The sequence below is a fragment of the Fundulus heteroclitus genome, chromosome 23 (assembly GCF_011125445.2).
Source record: "Fundulus heteroclitus isolate FHET01 chromosome 23, MU-UCD_Fhet_4.1, whole genome shotgun sequence".
In the NCBI taxonomy this organism is placed as follows: domain Eukaryota; kingdom Metazoa; phylum Chordata; class Actinopteri; order Cyprinodontiformes; family Fundulidae; genus Fundulus; species Fundulus heteroclitus.
In genome coordinates, this window is record NC_046383.1 from 11,938,039 (window position 1) to 11,958,617 (window position 20,579).

Here is a 20,579-nt window from a genome sequence, read left to right on the forward strand (position 1 = left end):
AAATTTCAATATATTCAATTTCAAAAACAACAGATTTGTTTGTCCCCAACATCCCATTTGATGTACTATTCTAAATGCTTTCTTTTTATAGTGTATAGAGTGGTTTTTGATTTAATTTGTATATATTGCACCACACTACTACATAATAACACAGATTTGGTAAAACTAGTGTATTACATACAATACGCAGTGATTTGTGGTCCAGAATATATCCTGTTCTCATCAAAACTGTAACACTCTTTGTTAGTTTTGATTTCACTTGGCAAATGTGTGGTTTCCAGTAACATTTACCATCCAATGTAACACAGTGAAATTTAATTCCATTGGTTCGTTCTAAATCCACACTATCCATAGTTATGTTGATTCCATTATTTCCAAGTCTCTTGTAGTTTCCAAATATATTCTTTTCTAAATTTAGTTATAATTATTTTTTTAACCAGTGTTTAAGTTTTTCCATTTCTACTGTGACCAACTCTAAAAATTGCTGAATGTTTTCTCCAGTACAGAAGATATTAGTGCCATTTGCAAATATGATGTATTTTACCAGGTTTAATACTTTATATGTCATTTATATATAAAATAAACAGCTTGGGGCCCAACATGGATTCCTGTGGGACCCCACAAAGTTATATCTTATAGTGCTGATTTGTGATCAGCACTGCAATGTAGCTTTTAAGCCAGTTTAATGACCCCCCCCCCCCCCCCCCCCCCCCATTCCATAACTTTCAAGCTTTTTAGTAAGATGCCATGGTTAATGTCAGTTGATGTCATTTATTTCATGGATTTCCAAATAAAAATAGGTTACATAGATACATTTATTTTCTGTTGTAATTTATATTTTACACAGTGAAATTATCTTTTCAAAGTAATCTTTCCTTTAAAGCAAGACAGTGATTGATGCAACATTTATTTTAAAAATCGTTGTACATTTTGGGAAATAAGGCGTTCAATTAAAAATTATAATCTTTTTATTTTTGTTACCACCACATTGACCAGTTTTTTTTTGTTTGTTTTTTGCCATTTGAACTGATGCATGACCAATGAATGTCAGTGCAGGAATAAAAACATTACAAGCAGATATATTTTATAAAGAACGTTTTAGATTTATTGCAAGAAACAGCATTAATGTGTTAAATTTCACATGTAAGACTCCAACAGGAGAAGAAAAAAAACTTTAACAGGTAAAACCAAGAACTTCTGCTTTGTTACTGTCTCCAACACTTTGAAGTCTGAACAGACAAGACCCTCTCCAGTGCCCCCAGAGTGAAAACAGTTGTCATTGTCATCATTTCACTCTCTCTGACCTCCATCCTGCCAACTCCAGCCAGGATGGTCTGCAGGACTCCGTGTAGCCATGCCGGACTTACTAAAAGCTGGCTTGGTAGGAGCAGATTGGTGCCTAATTGTGTTTTTCAGAGCTGCTGTGAGATGGGGGTTACAACAGGGCTGCATGCGGTCTGCAGGCACAGCAGTAGACGCAGCACCCACGGAATCCACCCTTGCAGGGCCTCATTGATCTGCCGAAGCAAAGGTCACCACAGTTATGCATTGGCTGGCTGACTCGTGACCACCAGAGTTGACGTGTGAGGGCTCGCATCACTCGCTTTCTTGTGGTCAACTTTTTTTGGCTCGTTGATCATTTTTAGCATGCGTAAACAGCCAGCCTGCATTTCCCATTTTCATTCTGCTTCATCTTCTTCCCTTCTTTTTCCCATTATGCAGCCCCCCCCCTCCCTCAACCCCCCACCTCTGCCTCTTTCTCCCCCTCCAGCTCTCCACCAGCCAACCCCTGCTATTTTCACCCCACACACATCCGACGCTGCACTTATCCAGCCTCAGACGGCTGCTGGCTCGACAGCTAAACAGATTATCCGACAACAGAGCACCTCTCCTTCTCCCTCTCTTCCTCTGCCTCTCTCCATGCACTCCTCTAGCCGTGGGTCCTCGGAGGCGGAGGGGCCCAGGCTCTCCACTGGCCAGGCTCTTTATTGAGGCGTCTATGGAGCTTTATGCTGCCAGCGCTCGGCCTTGCCCCCGCCGTCATCAATCATCCTCGGCTCCAGGGCTGCTATCACTACCCAGACAGCCGGCCAATCACAGCCTTCCAGGAAGCTATAGGCGATGGGGAGAGAAACAGAGGAGAGAGAGGGAAAATAGAGGATTAGTTTGTGTCTGTTGCTGTCAGTCTGATTTGACTGACATTTTCTGTAGAATATGTGAAAACAATGGTAGTTTAGCCTGTATGGTATTTGATTAGCTTGTGAACAAAGTCATGGAACCATATTTCTTTTCTATTTATTTCAACTTATGTAAGATATAGTGGTGTATGAAGCATATGTTTACACTGACAGAACCAAAATTATGTTAAAAAGAAGTGAAGTAATACTACAAAACAACAATTGCGTTAAGCAACATAACCATATATAAAATAAACAGGGGAAATATTATTATTTATAAAGTAGATTTGTAAAATAATTGGGGGGAAAACCCATACCTAAACAACTCCTACGCCAATCTCATTAAAAAAAAGCTTGTCATTCTGTAGCCTTAACTCAAGGAAACCTCACAGCATCCTCCCCTTTAAACTCTGCTTTGAACTTAAGCCAAATTTCATCAGAGTTTCCCCTAATTTGCCCTTTTCCATTTCCCCTTTACTGTTAGCAAAATGCTACTCCATGAATAGCACCAATAATATGAGTATTTTGAAATGTAGTTGCTTTATTTCCTCACAGCTTTTGTACATTCTTTGAATTCTCCTACCAGACAATGATACAACACCATCCGAAGGGTTCTGAGATGATCTCCAGAAATCATATTCATTTTTAAATAATTGCTATTAGTGTATTAAGCAATACCAGATACTTTTTAAAAGTCAGTGCCACGTAAATTCTTGAAAACGCAGTTTTCACAAAAACGCTTTTAGGGTCAGTGAACGTGAGCCAACTGGATCTAACCAACAACCACATGCCCTTAATTGAACTGTATGTCGTTTAGCTGGACCACAGTTTTTCGTTTAAAATATATGTAATTTTCACCACAGTTTTTATGGTGTCCACAGAAAAGAAAAAGAAAAGAAAAAAACTGAGAAGAATGAATATCACGGACATTGCAGTAAAAAAAAATCTTAATTGTGCATGGTCATGCACAGAGAGCCCTAACTGACCCTAAGTGGAAGGATACAAATGATTAGATTTACCTTCAACAGGCTGAACAGACAGCTGTGAATTTGATGCTGCGCTTTACTCAGTCACAACGATGTTGCAGATACAGAAGTATCCTTTTCAGCAGGAAACAGAGACTCCTGCTGTCTACATACAACTACAGTCTTCATTAAACCCATCCCTTGCTCCTGCTGACCATGTGGGCACTTTCACACCATAGTTCTACAGCAATGATCCAACCTCCCATTAAGGATCATTTTTCTCTGTGAGCTTTCAGCTCGTGGCGCAGCAACTGCAAAATCAAACTCAGAACTTTCCTGTGCAATGGACTTCCCTAAGGCTGAGCTCTCTGTCGCATTTTCTGCACAAAAGTAAAATACAGTCCCTGCTTTAAATACAGGCAAAAATGTTGCACATCACCCTCAGCATGTTATAATATTAATCTGATCAAATCCTGGAGACAATGTATTGTCTCCACTCTGAACGCACCTGTGGATGATGTGAAAAGGACCTCATGTTTTCAAGCAGAGCGGTTTACTGAAGCGCTATGCTAACAGTAGCATGTTTAGTCTCTGTTTTGACGTGACCTTTTGAGAATTTGGGTTGTAAAATATTTCAGTGCAGCTTCAGTTCCGTAACCTGACAAGCCGGGTTGAGAATGTGTTGCACTCTCCGTTCTGCACATTGTCAATCTGGGTCTGCTCCCATCGAATCCATTCAGGGAAAGGAGGGACATGATCTCAGGATGGCACCGCAGACAGCTGACTTGGTGTGTTGGTGCGGACTTTTTTGCACCATCAAATTCCTTGTAAGTGCAAGCCTACTTGGCAATAAACTTGTTTCTGACAACTCTCCGAGCTAATTGGGCGAAGCGACACCTAGTGCCTACAGTCAGTATAGTAATTTAATCACCATAGGTCAGAAATTCTTTCCAGTACATTTTCTGTACCTCAGTCAACTTTGTTTTAAATATCTTTGTCCAGAGGTGAGTTATATGAAATCTCAGCAGCACCAAGTTAAACATTTTTGTTTATTCAACTTCATCAGATGCTAGAAAATCCAACATTTAAGTAGAGAGGAATTAACTTGTAACTGTGTGTCTGCTTCCCTCAGTTCAAATAGTTTTTTGAAGACATTTCTTCCACACCAAATAGATTTGAAAAGCGGAAAGCCTCCTCACAAATGTTCTAAATTGGACATGTACGTGCACATGATTACACAGCCTCATTTAGCATTTTTCTACATCTGTACTTCAGTTTGTGGGTGATGATGTAGCACACTCAGTCTTCTTGTTGCTCTAATAGTGAAGATTGATTGCCTCTGCAGATAATTTCATTTCAAGAAGGAGAAATTCATCAGTCTGTGAAACTTTTAGGGACATCACATTGTAATGCCGACCTACTATACCCCTGTTTACTGTAGCGTGCAATTGCTTCTCTTTTCTTTGATATAGTCCCAAACACATGGTATCACGGGAACTTTTTTACTTTTATTTTCTTCTCATCGTCTCTCGTTTTCTACCATCTCGCTTAATGCAAACAGATTGATGCTGTGCAACTGCAGTGACTGTTAAAATTACTGCAAATCTGGCCCCTGAATACTATGCAGATGTGAAATAAGTCAGATATTGAGTCAGTTTTGCCTCAAGGATTTTTTCGTATTTGATTCGTTGAAGTCTTTTTCAATTTTGTTCCTTGTAATTGTGTGAGTAAAACTTAGAGATAAGGTTGTTGTGCTGCTTCCTAAACTTAACGTTTTGCTTTGAACATGGTGAAGTTGAATGAGCAGCATTCCAGCTGTGCTCACATGTCACAGACAGGCAGCGACCTGCAGCAGACACTACAGTCTCTCTTTCTCCATTCAGCTCATTGTAAATCATGAAAAACAGGTTGGCTGGGAATCTCAGATTCAGTCTGAATAAGGGGATAATCTGTACGATTTCTTTAAAATCACAAAACAAAGACCACGTGTGGCCCCCAAGGTAGCTTTTGAGGTTTGAACATGTGGTCCTTGGGGGCCACCCTGCACAATAGCCCTCCAGGCAGCTGCATCTGAAATTATATTTTATTCTGTTCTTGCTGTTTACATAAAAATTACCATATCTTTCAAAAAAAAACATTGAAAATATGTTTATTTTATATAAGGTTAAGGTGAGCTCTGATTGTTTGAGTTCAAAGGTAGCCCTTAGTGTGACACAGTACCAACAAAGTAGACCTCCATTTTAAACAGGTTGGTAACCCTGACATAGATTGTTCAAATACAGGACTGAAATTACTCATGATGAAGCTGTTAATTATTATTATTATTATTATTATTATTATTATTGTTGTTGTTTTTTTTTTACCAATAATATCAGACTTTAACTAAGTCTCCAGTCTGGACTATTATTTTGAAATTTAGTAGCTAAAAATATTTCTGTGTGGAAAACACATTGGCCATATAAGTGTTAGGTTTGGAAGAGTAAAAGGCAGCATTTTGCTTAAAGCCTTTTAATGATTTATAATAACCTGTAAGTTTGCTAATATTGCAAACCAATAAATCCTTAAAGGAATAGAGTATAAAAACTAGTCTTTGAAGAGTGCTACAGCCACACTCTGAGATGCAGTATAAATACCAGGTTTATTTAAAGAAAAGAAGCCCCATTGAGAGCACAGTGTTTTTCTGTAGCGGGCCTCCCTCTTTTTCATCAAGTCTCACCAGTACGTTGCATTTCTTCTCAAGGCTTAACTTTTTTAATAATGATTTCTTTCTCTCTTCTTCGCTTTCTTTTTGGCCCCCGTCTCCGTCTTTCTCTGCAGCCCTGAGCTCTCATCCTGCTCCAGGAGGAATAGGCGGAATTTGATTACAGACCTATTTTACAGCAGACGCCAGGGCGCAATAAAAGGAGAGAGAGCACGGAAACGGGACTCGGCCCATCAATTAGATCTCTATTAGCAGCCAATGCAGACTTCACCTCAGGAAACGCCAGGGCCCTGAAATTAAACAATTCTTCAAGCTCGACAAGCCAGTCAGTCCTGCTACATCTGCTGGAAGACAATGGAGGGGTATTGTCTATATATATATATATATATATATATATATATATATATATATATATATATATATATATATATATATATATATATATATACATATATATTTCTGATGTTTTCTACTATCAAGCAATCATAGACTTCTCAAATGATGATGTTTTCATTAAGGGTAACTATCTAAACCAACCTGGCCCTAAAGGATGTTAAAGCTTGAATGAACTGTGATCAAAGGAATTTTGGTTTGATTTCCTTAGCCAGGCCTAATTACTGCCAGGCCAGTAAAACCAAAATGCTATTAAATAGAGCCTGTCTGACAACATGAAGTAGGCTAACAGATACCTCAAACAGTAACACTGTTATGAAGTGATTTTCTTAGGCTACGTTCACACTGCAGGCCTTAATGCTCAATTCCAATTTTTTTGTGAAATCGGATTTTTTTGCATGGTCGTTCACATTTCCAAATATATGCGACTTGTATGTGATCTCCTGTGTAAACTAAATGCATTCAACCTAAGTGTCCCGCATGCGCACTAGAGGACGCGATGACGTCACACGTAGCAAGCGTCCTCAGTGTTTGCGGAAGTAAACATGGATTATGCTGGCGCGCATTTTGCGGTCATTAATTTATTTTCTAACCGGAACTTTCCGTCCATTGACTGCTCTTCTCATTGTAGTCCGCTATGGGTGTCGTCTTTCTTCCCACTTCTGCATAGCAGGACGCAGAATAGTGACGTTTGTCGAGTATCGGTGACGTACAGGTCGGATAAATGCGACCCGGCCGTACAGACACAGGCTGCATTTGAAAGATTGGATATGTATCGGATTCAGGACCACATATCCAAGTGGCCTGGGTCCCATTTGAAAAAATCTGATCTGTGTTGTTCAGACTGTCATAAAAAGATCAGATACAGGTCGCATATGGGCAAAAAAATAGGAATTGGGTCACTTCAGGCTGCAGTGTGAACATAGCCTCAGACTCAAGCAAACCACACTGAAAGCCATTTTACACAAATGGAGAAAACATGGAACAGTACTTGCCAAAATTACTCCAAGAGGATTTAGAAGGCTCATCCTGGAGCTCTCAAAGGAACCCATAACCACATCTAAAGTGCTATAGATCTTATCTTGGTTTAGCCAAAGTTCATGATTCAAAAATGACAAAAATGGCATCCATGGCAGAGTCCCAAGGCCAAAACCACTGCTGACCCAAAAGAATATAAAACCCGTTCTCCCTTTTCCCGAAAAGAACACACCTTGATCATCCCCAAAACTTTTAGGAAAAAAATACCGTGGGATGAAAAGACAAAACGAGAACTTTTCGAAAGGTCTCCATCCAACTGCATTTGCCGTAAAACTCAAAACGTTTCAAAAACAAATGTGGAGTCAAACATGTGACCGTGTAAGCCTGTGTTACATTAACCCACAGTCTACCGTGTTGGCCTAGTGGTTAGAGCAGCGTGCTTGCACTCAGAGAAGTACAAGTACCCGGTTCAATCCCCAGCGCCTGCACACTGGGTCCCTGAGCAAGACCCTTAACCCCAGATTGCTCCCCGGGTGCCGCACATGGCAGCCCACTGCTCCCCAAGGGTGATGGGTTAAAAGCAGAGAACAAATTTTGTTGTAATGTATGTTTCAATGACAATAAAGATGATATTACTATTACTATATAGCTCTAGATTCTGTATATATTTAATCCTATTTTGTCTGCACCATCAAACCCAAGTCAAATTCCTTGTAAGTGCAAACCTACTTGGCAATAAACTTGATTCTGATTCTGATTTAGGCCTGCTTTGCTGATCCAGGACACCGACAACTTGCTATAACTTGCAGAATCATGAATTCTTCTCTCGACAAATGCTGAAGGAGAATATCTGGCCATCAGTTTGTGACGTTAGGATCGAGCTCACTTGGGTCATGCAGTAGGACAATGATACGTAGAACACCAACAAGTCCACCTGAGTGGCTAAATAAAACTGATTGACGTTTGTTTTTTTTCCACTGCCAGTTATTGCAAATGTTTAATGGCAAGGCAGCAATTACTTCCTCACATGGGGTCAGGGAAGTTTGGGTCAGGTTCGTCCTTTAATAAACAAAAGCATAATTTGAAGGTATTTTACAGAAGAGTTGTCTCCTGACCTTCCATGTCATTTCAAGTAAAATCTGTCAAAAACAAATAAGAAAAAAAGCATTAACCAAATTATAAACCAATATATGGTGGCATTACAGTCACTTTTCCTTGTTTCCTCCTCCTGATGCCATTAATCTGCAACTGTTGACCTGCTGACCCCGCGAGGCACAAAATGTCAATGCTAGATAATTAGGCGTGGCATTAAGGACATTTAGAGGAAAACACCTTGAGAGGTGTCAGAGGAAAATCTTTATTGCTTTTTGGGAAAATAACAATCATTATTTGACTGGTTGGATCCAGCTGAGAGCCTGAAATATGCTATAGATATGTTTGCATATTAATAGGGATTTAGGTGATCAGAATAGGAGCATGGATGCTGGAACAGCTTCATGCGCTTCTTGCAGGATTATTGGTTGCATTCTGGTTTGTTGCTGCTGTAACCTGGTAAGAAAGGTCAGTATCAATAGGAGGATGTGGCACAAGTCTTCCTGTTTGTTTTTAACTGAAAAAGAGGAGAAAAACCCCCGTTTGGATGTTGGAGTTCCAGCATACAACATGAAGTGGTAATAATTCTACTGAATGGCCATTAGGTTGTCTTTCCCTGTGTATATTTCCACATCATTTGCTCTGCAGTCCACCAGATTTCACTGGTTTGGGAAAATGCGGTAGCTTTTAGAGTCTAATGTAGGGCTGTTACTCATTTCTGTCATGATCTGACGCAAGACAACAAGTCCCCTCTTTCATTAACCTCTGCCTGTTTCTCAGTGCTGCGGCACGAATTTCTCTATTTGCGCAATCAAAGGATGGCCATTTATCATCGAGAAGGACAGCTTCGTATTTTTCCACCTTGCGCACTCGGTTCCAGCACCAAATTTCAGCATTTTTATGGAAAACTGCAGTCATTTTGATTGATGAAATCCAAAGATGCCCAAAACAATCCGAGAGATCCCCAACCGCGGCGCACCGGCGGGGTGCTCCAGTGTTGTCATTGTTCGGCAGGAAGAAAGGAGCGCGTCCGGGGATCACCAGGGGAAAAATCACGATTTTCAGTTCAAAAGGGGGCAGAAAAGCGGCGTTTCTTTACAGGCAGTGGGAAAGTGGAGGAAACCCCTTTTTCACTCGCAGACCAAAACAATACTTGCTTTGCTTTTTTTTCCCCTCTCGATGCATTCAGCTATGATGGCATGCTCTAATAGAAACAGACCAGAATAATGAATCGATTATTTTACTGTGAGAGCTGATGCTATTTGTGTCTGAGTCATTGGACTGACTGGTGAGACACACACCCCTCCTGCATTTTATGCAGTTTGTGCACGTAAGCTCATTGTGCGCCATGTAGCCGTGCAAAGTAAAATAACTTTCCCCAAAAACCGATTTCCTGGCGCTTTTATTTACTCGCTCCTGTCTTGTTTGCGGTGATTTATAATGTCACCAGAAATGTCACCTGTCTGGCCTAATTGCGACCTTCCGTTATTAATACCACGAGCGTGGCTCCCTTTTGCACCCGTGGAAATAAGCCTATATTGCGTACTTAATACACCGTCACCCAAAGGGAGATTCAATAAATCTCCTTTTTAACGGCGTTTCCCCTCAAAACTCCTCCGGGCGAGTGGAGGCCGTGTCAAGATTGCGATTGTGCGCCAGTGCTTAGGACCAGCTGCTCCCAGGACAGACAAGCCCTTGTCAATTAGGCGGTGACAAGCAGGTCCTTCAGCTGCCTGCAGGCGCTCCGGCAGCCAGCAGTGTACAGTCCCCGCAATTAGTATCAATTTCTGTCGAGACCTCCGCGGTGCGCGCAGACACAGGCCGGGTAATGGCCAAAACATTGTCCGAATAACAAGCGAGAGGCGCGGATGACAGCGCGTAATTGGGCCGGTGTTAACCGCACTGCGCGCTGGGGAGGAAGCGAAACGTTTGAGCTGAAGGTCCACAAACTTGCAACTTCCGACCGTCTTTTTTTTTTTTAACTAAATTAAACCCACTTCTACTCATATGTGGCTGAAATAAGAAATAACGATGCTTGACTGGAGTTTACATGTTTGTGTGCTTTCTGTTTTTTAATGGTACAGGCTCATTTTGTCTGAAGTAAAAGCGAATACTATTTAATCAAATATACAGGTGCACCACAATACATTAGAGTATAGTGAGAAAGTTGATCTGTTCCAAAAGTGAAATTCATATTCTGGCCATGCTTTAGTTACGCAGAAAGTGATGTAGATATATATTTCTAGAGGTTTTAGTGATTATGACTTACTGCTAAGGAAGCCCCAGATTTCAGTTACAGAGAATCAAATCACATAAGACCAATAAAAATCGGTTAAATGTATATTATAGTTAGCTTAGAAAATAATGGGAAAGACCTCTAACTTGATAGTTGACAGTCTTAAACACCCTCCGCCACAAAAGGTTATATCTAGAGACACTAACGCTTCACAGGATGTCATTGGAAAGTTAAGTGGAAGGAAAAAGAGTGGTAGAGCAAAAGCACAAAAGTGAATCCTCTTAAGTGCAGCCTCAAAAGGATTGTGAGGCAAAGTCTGATTAAAGGTCTGGAGGAAGGGTGTGGTAGTGGTGCAGGGGTAGAACACGCAACCTATTTTCAGAGGCCTCAGTTCTTGAGCTCTTGTGTTCCTTTTCCAGGTTTGAGTTAATTTGCCACATCTCTTCTCCCCCTCTCTCCTTCCCATTTCCTGTCAGCTTACTCTCAAACAAAGGCCACTAGTGTTAAAAGATTAAAATAAAGAAGTTTGGAGAAGATTCACTTGGCGGGGACCGTGACTGAAGTCAGTTCGCCCACACACAGACACATCCTGATCAAGATGTTGGCTACAACTGTTGCCTTGCCTGTGTTCGGCCATTCTTAACCCTACAGTCAGAGTCTGAAGTGTCTTACCTGAGCTGTGGAGAATAAGCCCTGAACTCCAAAGTATTCTCTTCAGATGACAGTTCATTTGGAGTTTCATTTGGAAATAGTCACATTTCCTAGAGTGAGGAGGATTGGAAAGGCACAGAACACAATTTCTTTGAGGTCCAGATCAGTGATGATCTGGGGAGTCATGTCATCAGCTGGTGTTGGTTTACTGGATTTGTATCAAGCCCAAAGGTGCCACAGCCTCCTACAAGGAGATTGTTATAGCACTCCATGCTTCCCACTGCTGACAAGTTTTATTTAAATGCTGATTTTATTTTCCAGAAGTACCAATGCCTGCTTTGATGACCACTGCATCACTGTGCTTGACAGGTCAGTAAACTATCAATCTACCAAAACTGGTAGATTGATAGTCAGGAGAGCCACAGGCTGCCTGCTTCCACGCCGCTTTGATGGGTTTATGCAGTATTTCATGCTAAAGGACTGCTCAAAAAGGACATTTGCTCCTAAATACAACGGATTTGTGAATGTTCATTGTTTTATTTGTCATAGGACTCATTGCTTTTGTTAGAATTAACTGCAAACATGGAAAGGCTTCAATTTTAGAACTGGTAAATGAACTTTTGAATTAATTAAGTGATGTCTTTGAAAAGCCGTTCTGTGATTAACAATTTAATATAAGGGTAAAAACAGTGTGAACCAACCCCAGTGTAGAATAAACCCTTCTGAAATAACCTTAAAATGAGGACCAGCTTATATTTAGAGTATTTTAGCACATTTTAGAAAAGCATTCTTCATAAAACGACTCAGAAGCACAAACTTTGTCGGATGTCTTATATCAGTCATTGATATAATAATAAAAATAAGGTTTTTGGGCATAGATCTTGACATTTCATTTAGATATTTGCTGTTCCAGGTTCAGCAGTGAATATGGATCATTTTTATTCGACTGTTTATGTGAAAAATCATTATTAAAATGTTTTTTTTCTGTATATTTTAACCTGCATGTGCATTTTGGAAGTTTAAAACGGACTTCCAAACATCTTCTAATGCAGAGGATGTCTCAACAAAAGCTAACTTTTTTTTAATATGAAATAATTTGAGCTTACAGCAGCATATGACTTCTTACTCTTTCCTGAGTTCAAGCCTACGGTTTTTGGTCCAGTGAGCAAATGAATGTCAGTCTAGCTCTGTCACAACACTGACAGCCATGGAAGGATGGCTCACCAAGCTCCTTTTGTAAATGGTGTCACTGCAAGCAGCTGGTGGTGGCATTCCCGGGCCTCGGACGTTGCCCTTTGGCCCCTGGGGGGGATGGACTCCGGCCAGGGCGGTCCAAGCATCTTCGCAGCGCCGTGATAGCTCAGGTCAGCGGGGGCCAAGTCTCCAGCAGGAGAACCTTGGGCAAAGTAGGCGAACAAAAACCTCAGAGCTCACCAGGCCAGTGGGATCATTAGTATTAGCGTTTGTTTAACTAATTAGCAAGCTGGGCAGCCAGAGGGAGGCTTGTATAGGCGACACGGACGTCAGATATAAAGGTGTACGGGCATCCGTCACTCTGCGTCCGGGGAGGGGGCGTTGCAGAACATGACCGAAGTGTTTAGCGCCTCAAGAACCAGCTGCTGCCAACTTAGAAACCTCAAACTCATCTGGTTTTCTTCAAATGACTTCAGAAGCTTATGAACAATGTGCTGTTTTTTTCGAGGAAGATTGTTGTGCAGGGTTCAGAGTACAGGATGGGGACAGGGCAGCTCACTGAAGTTCAAGAACAGTGCAAACAGCACATGCCAACAGAAGGAGCCACAGACCATTGAGCTGCAGAAGGAGCCTGCGGGAGGGAAGCTGCGGCTCCCGCCTTAAATATGGGAAAGTTTGGGGAACGGGGTCGACGGGTCAAGAAAAGTCAACAAGAGAGCAGGCTTGATGACAGAAGGAATTTAATATCAAAAATACATAAATCTTCAAGTGAGGGCAGGCGCATAATGGGCACAAAGGGGGCGAGTGTTAGAGTCAACACAGTTTTGTTGTTGCCGATTAAATGGATCAGGCCAAGTTGTTAACATTTAACACAAAACGTTGGCACTAGAATAGACGTTGGGTGGGACTGAAGGGGGTTTCCTGGATAGAGACGGGCTGACAAGACACGCAGAGAGACGGCTCATGAGTGGCGACACGTCTGGCGCCAATGCACCCAGTTTGGCTTTTTGCAGTTTTGCAGCTAAGTGGGACTCACATTTAAAAAATGAAATAAAAAAAAGTTCTGTTGGTGTTCGTTTTAAGGCTTAAATGTGCTTGTAGCTGATTGGGTCAGTTTTTCCATCTATACATCCATTGATTTAGGAGGATGTGGGTCCCTGGTGATACATTACAACAACCTTTTCCAAACCCCCCAAAAAGGATTGCAAGGGATTTTAAAATGGTTCCAAGTCAATCCTCTGTCCATCCATTGCCATTTTATTACTTCTAATTTATACCTTTAATCACTTGTTCTTATCTTCTTACACAATGGCCCATTAGTTCTTCCTCCGTCATACATTGTATACAATATAATTGTTAACATAATTTAGTCCTTTGCTCTGAAAACTTTGATTTTTACCCCATTTATTGTGGTTCTGATCTCCTTTGGTTCAGTAGACTCGTGAAAGATCAGCGATCAGGATCAACATCGCTCCTAATAACCTCCTGCTGGAAGATAGCTTCTTCTGAATTGCAGTCAGATGGGCAGATTACGAAAAATGGAGACGAACATCTTCTCCTGATGGGAGGAAATTACACACGTTCGGCACCACTCCTCCTACGCAACGTCGCACTCAAAAAGTCAGGTGCATGCTAACTGAAACTGTAAAGGTATGAAGGATGAAGTGTCGGCCGTAGAGGTGGCACCACTGGATTGGTTTCCTTCTTTAGGTGCTCTATAGGTTGGTTTTTTTGGTGTGGATTAACTGCGGTGTGCACGGATTTTGCTCAGTTTGTGTAACGGCTGCACACACACGCAGAGTCTCGAAACAGAGTGTCGTCGCATTGATCTCGTTCGCCTCGGACAATGTGGAAATTAATCTTCCCATGGTGCAGCAAATAGACCCGCATTTGTCTGCACATCCCCTCTGACTGCTGTGCAACACTGGCCGCAGCGCTGAGAACTCTGGCTGACCTTCGCCCTCGCCCCCGCGAAGCCCTGCAAGTCCCCCAGCAGTTGCAAGCAACTCTGAATTCCATAATTCTTCACCAAAAGGCATTATTAGGGGAAAATCCTTCCTTTTTGACAATTTAATAGTGCAAACTAATCATCTGGTTGACACGGGCCATTCATCTCGGTACAGGCAGACAAAGACAAGGCCTTTTCCATAGGTTCGTCTGGATCCCGCAGTCAGACCGGCCTCTATTTTCAGATCAAGTGCACAATAAAAGCATTGTGATGCCTTAATGGCTATGTTTGTGAAGCCACCCAAAACCCAGTGTATTAAATGCATTTTTTTTTTTTTTTACACAGAATGAAGAATAGGCAGACGCGAACAAACGGCCGCAGAAGTGAGAAAACTTTGGATGCTCGAAGCAATCACAACCTGAAATAAAAGAAAGAGCGAGGATTAAAAAACTGGGCGCTGCGGAATTGCTTAAACGCCTGAAGTTATGAATTCGTTTCTGAATCAATTTAGCGGTGCCGGCATTTTCCAAACATCCTCTTGCGGGAGTAACAAGACAGGGAAATTGATCCGGTGAGACCTCACCTCTCGGTGCGCCTCAATAAAAGAGACATCAGCCTCTCCCGACGACTGTATAATTTTTAATATATATGCAATAAATGTTCAATTTGTTTCCAGAAATGACGGGAAATAATAACGTCAAAATTTAAAGCCATCCATTACACCCAAACAATGCTCAGGCATATATGCTGCAACGCAGAGATCTTTGATTAATTCCCGTTTAGATTGTGGTTGATAAAGCAATAACGTTATCCTCCCGGCAAACTAATGCTGGCAGTATTATGAATTTAAAATGTATATAAGCTACTTTTATGACTGTATACTAATTGATAAAAAACTAATGGATTAGGCTGTTCTTGAAGCTTTACATGTTGACCAGTTGGGGACCGGAGATCTCCAGGTTTGATTCCTCAAACATGAACAAACTGGTCTACCAATGTCCACATAGCTGTAAACGCTGGTCAGCAGGGATGATCCAAGCTTCACAGCTAAGAGAGACTCAGACACATTTCTGACAATCCAGCCTTTTTAAAACAATGACTCGCATTACAGGTAAACTGGTTTTATTTTCTCAAACAAAGCAGGTATTGTTTGTCAAATTCAAGTATTAAACAACTGCACACTCAGCAGTTCATAAACAACAGGATAGCAGCATGATTTCAAAAGTGTTAAATCCAGAATCATCTTCCTTAATATGCATTGCAATAAGATATTTTGGAGAGTATTAAACATTAGATATATGCAATTTAATTTAGTTTGGAAACATATTGTTCAGTAATAGTGAAGTTCTACATTAACTACAGTCATGATAAGCTTTAATGTCCCTCCTTCAGCGTCTCTAACAGCTGTTTGAGGACATTTACAGACAAACACAGAGCACTCTTTGACATTTTCTCTCTATTTTAGATTTAAATTCTGTTAGGAGACATTTGCATTTCTTACCTACAAATGTGCATCTTTTTGACTTCATATATTGCATTAGCTACTGTGATTATACACTATAAAAATGAGTTTTGGATGATATTAAATATTAGTCATCAAAACAATATGCATTTTAATGAAGCCTATTGATTTGTATTGTTTTAGTATTGAATCCCACTTATACATTAATTTGAATTGAAGGGAAAATTGTGGTTTGGTGGGTTAATTTCTTGTGTGTGATTTTAAAAAGTTTATGAATGATTTGGGAATATTTTGTCATTTATTTTGTTAATGTTGGGGGGGGGGAGCATCTGAGCTAATTAGTCTTTAGTTGGCAAGACTTTTCTGTGTCATCAGTTTAGTATTTGGTTAACACCTCATCAACATCCCCATCTGACATTTTAATTAGTGTTTAAGTAGGATATTATTTGTTACAATAAAATGTGAGTGTTATTTTAATTTAACTAATTTTACATTTTAATATATCAAACATAATATTATTTTTTTGCATTTGTAACATACAATCCAATGAAAAATGCCCCCCTCCCCAGGGATGCTGCTGTGCTGCACCTGGGGAGCATTCTGGGTCTTGCTCAGGGACTAAGAGTGGCAGTCTATGGGATTCAAACCAGGGAACCTCTACCCTTTTCAGGATGCAAGTGCACTGCTCTGGCCACAACTCTCCATGAGATTTAAACCTACATTATTTTAATGGCTAAATTTAACTCCTTCTAAAATTCAATTTTATAGTGTAGAACCTCTGCAGTGTTTTTTTTTTTTTTTTTTTAGGAGTGCAAAGATTTAAAGATTTGCATGTTTGAAATGAAAATGTTTCCTAAATTGATTGAACTTCATGAAAAATCCGTCCATCTGCAATGGAATTTTATTAATTTCCTATTTTTCAGGGAGTTCTGCATTTATTACCACATGGGGCATGAAACCAACCAAAGAACAAAAAAGAAACAAATAAAAAAACAAAATTATTTTAAATATGCATTTTTGCTGGAATGTTGACGTGCTCTTTAACAGTGATGTGGAGCTGTCCATTCAGAACCATGACTGTGTTCTCAGTCTGCAGGTACGGATGAAGATATTCGGGGCCCCGGATCACTGTGGACCTCGACACAAAGTGCATTAAGCCTTCTGATCCCTCTCAAACCATGTGATTAATTCACTCCCATTGAAACCCGAGCGGGCAACGAGTGGAGGGACGTGACCAATGACATAATAGGCTCTGTCAAACAGCCCCGCAAAACGCCCAGACCATTTGTGGTGACAATCCTGATGCCATCAGTTCCATTATGGGCCCCCATTCAAGTCACAAACAAACATAGCTTTAGTGTGCGAAAGGGGAGAAAAACAGTGCTTTTAGGCGGAGCCCCTTTCTGTGTGTGTCAGTCGGCTCAGAGGTTCGGGGAGGCCATCAGATATCATCTGATTAATTACGAAACAATGAGTTGTTATCAAAAGAAAACCAACATCAGCGGACACATACCGTCTGTTTAATCCCAACAATATGATTTAACATTTTAAAACACACCTATTTCTGATTTTTTTTTTTTTAAGTTTTAATGTTTGTTTGTTTTTTTCATTGTTGCCTCATGATATTTTATATGCAAAGAAAATAAAGATGCAAGACTTTCATTCCGTTGTGAGATTTTGACGTATATACGTGAGGCATTGCTGCATGACGAGTTAAACAAACCAACCAGAGAATAAGAATAAGAATAAGAATAAGAATAAGAATAAGAAGAATAAAACAGATCTCATGAGAAAAAAAACAATCAATTTAAAAATAAAGGGAACATAAAAATGTTCTTAGTGGCAAGAAAATTCCTGCAGGTTTTTTATGAGATGACAAAGTGCCCAGAGGTAAGACGTTCAGTGCTGATGCATTCAGTAGCCTATGTCGTGTGGATCCTTTCCATACCTTTTATATATATATATTGGACAACCTTTAAAATGTATTATGTTTATTTATCCAGTTTTAAAGTTAAAAGCTACGTTTTCATTTTTAACATCGGCAGGATCAATTCCGTTACAAACCAACCACAAATATCAATTTCCCCTTATAATGGAGGGGAAAACACTCAATAGGAAAATGAATACATGTAATCGCTTTTTAATTTTAATTTTTTTTTAATGATTGATTTTTGCACATTTATGCAACGAAATGTAGAAACGTTCAAAATGTTGGAAAACGGAAAATTAATGTAGGCGATTAATGAAATTAGGGCATTAAAGAAAATAAACGATTTATTGTTTTAAATTATGCGTTCTATGTCAAATCTTAAACTCCAACGTTCAAAGTCCGAGATAAACTAATTCTTGTAAATCAAGGCGCGCCTTTATCCTTTTTGCGCACAGAAACGCGTCTTTGACGGCGCAGCGGAGGATAAAAGGAGCAGGACAATGGGTTTTATCGTTTCTTCGGGGAAAATTCACCGTATCCTTCCTCTCATCCCCATCAAACACGCTCGCTTGTTCATTCTCACCTCCTTCCACGCCCTGTTTGCTTTGGACGGAATTCATCCACAGACTGAGACGGAGATGGTTTATTTGTTTCTCAGCTCTTTTCCTTCAGCGTAGCGCTCTCAGTCCTCCTAAATCTCTGCTTATCTTGAAAACGACTGAAGACGCTTTGATCGGGAAAGGTTCAAAGACAGAAAGCTGAGGATTTTTAGTCGAGTTGGTGAAGGAATTCAGAAAAAAAGCTCCAGTAAATACGGACTTTAAAAACACTGATTAATATTTTTAATACTTATTTGAAATCTAAATAAAAAAAACGGAAAATTGCGTTATGATTGTATATCGCCTGTTTTATATCCTTTATTATATCACGCTTTTTCTCTTAAGTGCATTCCATTAAATTGTGTCTTTATATTATTGAGCCACAACAATGTGTGGAATCATAAAATGGCACACAGGATAATATCGCTTTAAGAGCTTTTTTGTCTCAATTTCACACAAAAAATAAAAATAAAAATAACCACCCTTCCATTAGGTGGGTTATTATATAGGCCTACTGCATTTTAATTATTCTGTATTTATTAAACGAAAGCCTAAAAATAGGATTTCAAAACAATTAGACAAATAATTGAGGTTTGATTTGGATTTTTGAAATCCTGTGATTGAAATTAGTCAGTCATCGTGAATATATAACATTTTAACTCCATTTATTAGAAAATAATACACATTTACAAATGCTGATTATTAAAAGCAATCGGGCTCTGTGTCACCTCTAAGATGCGGGACTTTTTTTAAAAATATACCAGACTACTGGGGTATTTATATATGTATATATTTTTTTTATTATTAATATTTCTTTTAACGTCGTAAAACACCGGCACGGTTGATCGGTTTGCGGCAAACTTCTGTCTCGGTTTTCCCCACGGAGCTGCGCCAAATTAAAACTCGGTCAGAAAATGTCTCATTTAAATTCTCACCTTGAGCTCTCTGGTGGCTGTTAGCAGTCCGAAAGGAGCTGACGCTTTCGAAATGAAACAGCCCGTGTAATGATGTTCCGAGCTCTAGTGCTACAGCTTCTCTTTTTTTTCGGACGAAATTTTCAAGAGAAACCCGTTTCGCAGCAGGCAAACAGAAGCACCAGTTAAAGATGGAAATGCATGCAAAGCAGGCCGGGCGCCGCAGCTTTACTTACTCTGTGCGCTGTTGCTGAGCTGAGTCTCCGCTGTTTAATTACGACCCCTAATTTCCCCATTCGGAGATAGTGTCAAAAACCTGCGACTATTTCTCAGAGATTCCCTTTAACAAGTGGAAACTTTGTGTCCTCCTGCACCATTTTATACATGATGAGCCGGCAGTAATGGGATTATTAAACAAAAACGTTTCAGGCGCTGGCGTTAACCTTTTTTAATGCCTAATTAGGTTTTGCAAAGAAATAATTAGATTCTACAGTGCTTACACTGCCTATATTTTCAAATGGCATCTGCAGCAAACACATCACCCCGCGACACCGCTGCCAATAATCTTCGGATGTATGCCCCTCAGAATCGGTCAGATGTAAGATTTTAAACATGTTTCGACCAAATAAGTGCACTTAAAGCTAAAATAATTTTCCTGAACGGCTGCAGGCCGAGCTGGTGCCGGATCAAAGTCTGGCCGACTGCGCCCCCTGGTGGCGTGAAATGTGTACTGACCTACTGGAGAAGGTTTGAATACAAAAGGCGTGTGCACATGTCTGCTACAGCGTTAGCAAATAGGTTATAGTGTCGTCCGATGAGAATAGTGGACAAAAGAGGAGGCAATTCTTTATCCATGGAAGACAGTTGTGGAGAAGCGAAAATAAAAGTGGCGCAGGCGCAGTGTTGAGAGTTCGGTAAACGTCATTTTCTCTCTTGCTTTCTTTATGACACAGTGCAAAAATCATTGCCCTTAAAATCGTGATATTTTTCCATTGAGAAATTTCCAGTGGCCTATTTTGAATGTTAAATCAATTTCGAGCTTTTAAAGCTGCAGCTTAATTTTTATTTTATTTTTAGGGGTGGAATAATAACGACAACTTCATTAAATTTTAAAATCAAGAATTATATTAGCAAGTTTGGGATTTTACGCAAATGTTCTTTGATACACAGAGGTTCAATATTCAAGGTTGAAAAAAGATTAAATAATATTCAGATATTGTTCCTTTTGCAAGTTATACAAATGTACTAGTCTTTAGCACAGGAAGGTCAAAGTGCATTTATGGCCCTTGGGATTATTTAGTGTGGCCCCAGACCGCAGTTCAAGAATGGTAAGAAAAAG

The 20,579-nt window shown here is 40.1% G+C and overlaps 1 long non-coding RNA gene across 1 annotated transcript; it reads right to left on the reverse strand.

Annotated features, from left to right (window-relative positions):
• Window positions 1–1,080: 1,080 nt before the first annotated feature.
• LOC118557491 lies at window positions 1,081–19,630 on the reverse strand. Its single transcript, XR_004927906.1, has 2 exons — window positions 19,477–19,630; window positions 1,081–2,112 (listed from the first exon to the last, which is right to left on the reverse strand). It is a non-coding gene; the product is annotated as an uncharacterized LOC118557491 (long non-coding RNA).
• Between the last annotated feature and the right edge of the window lie 949 nt (window positions 19,631–20,579).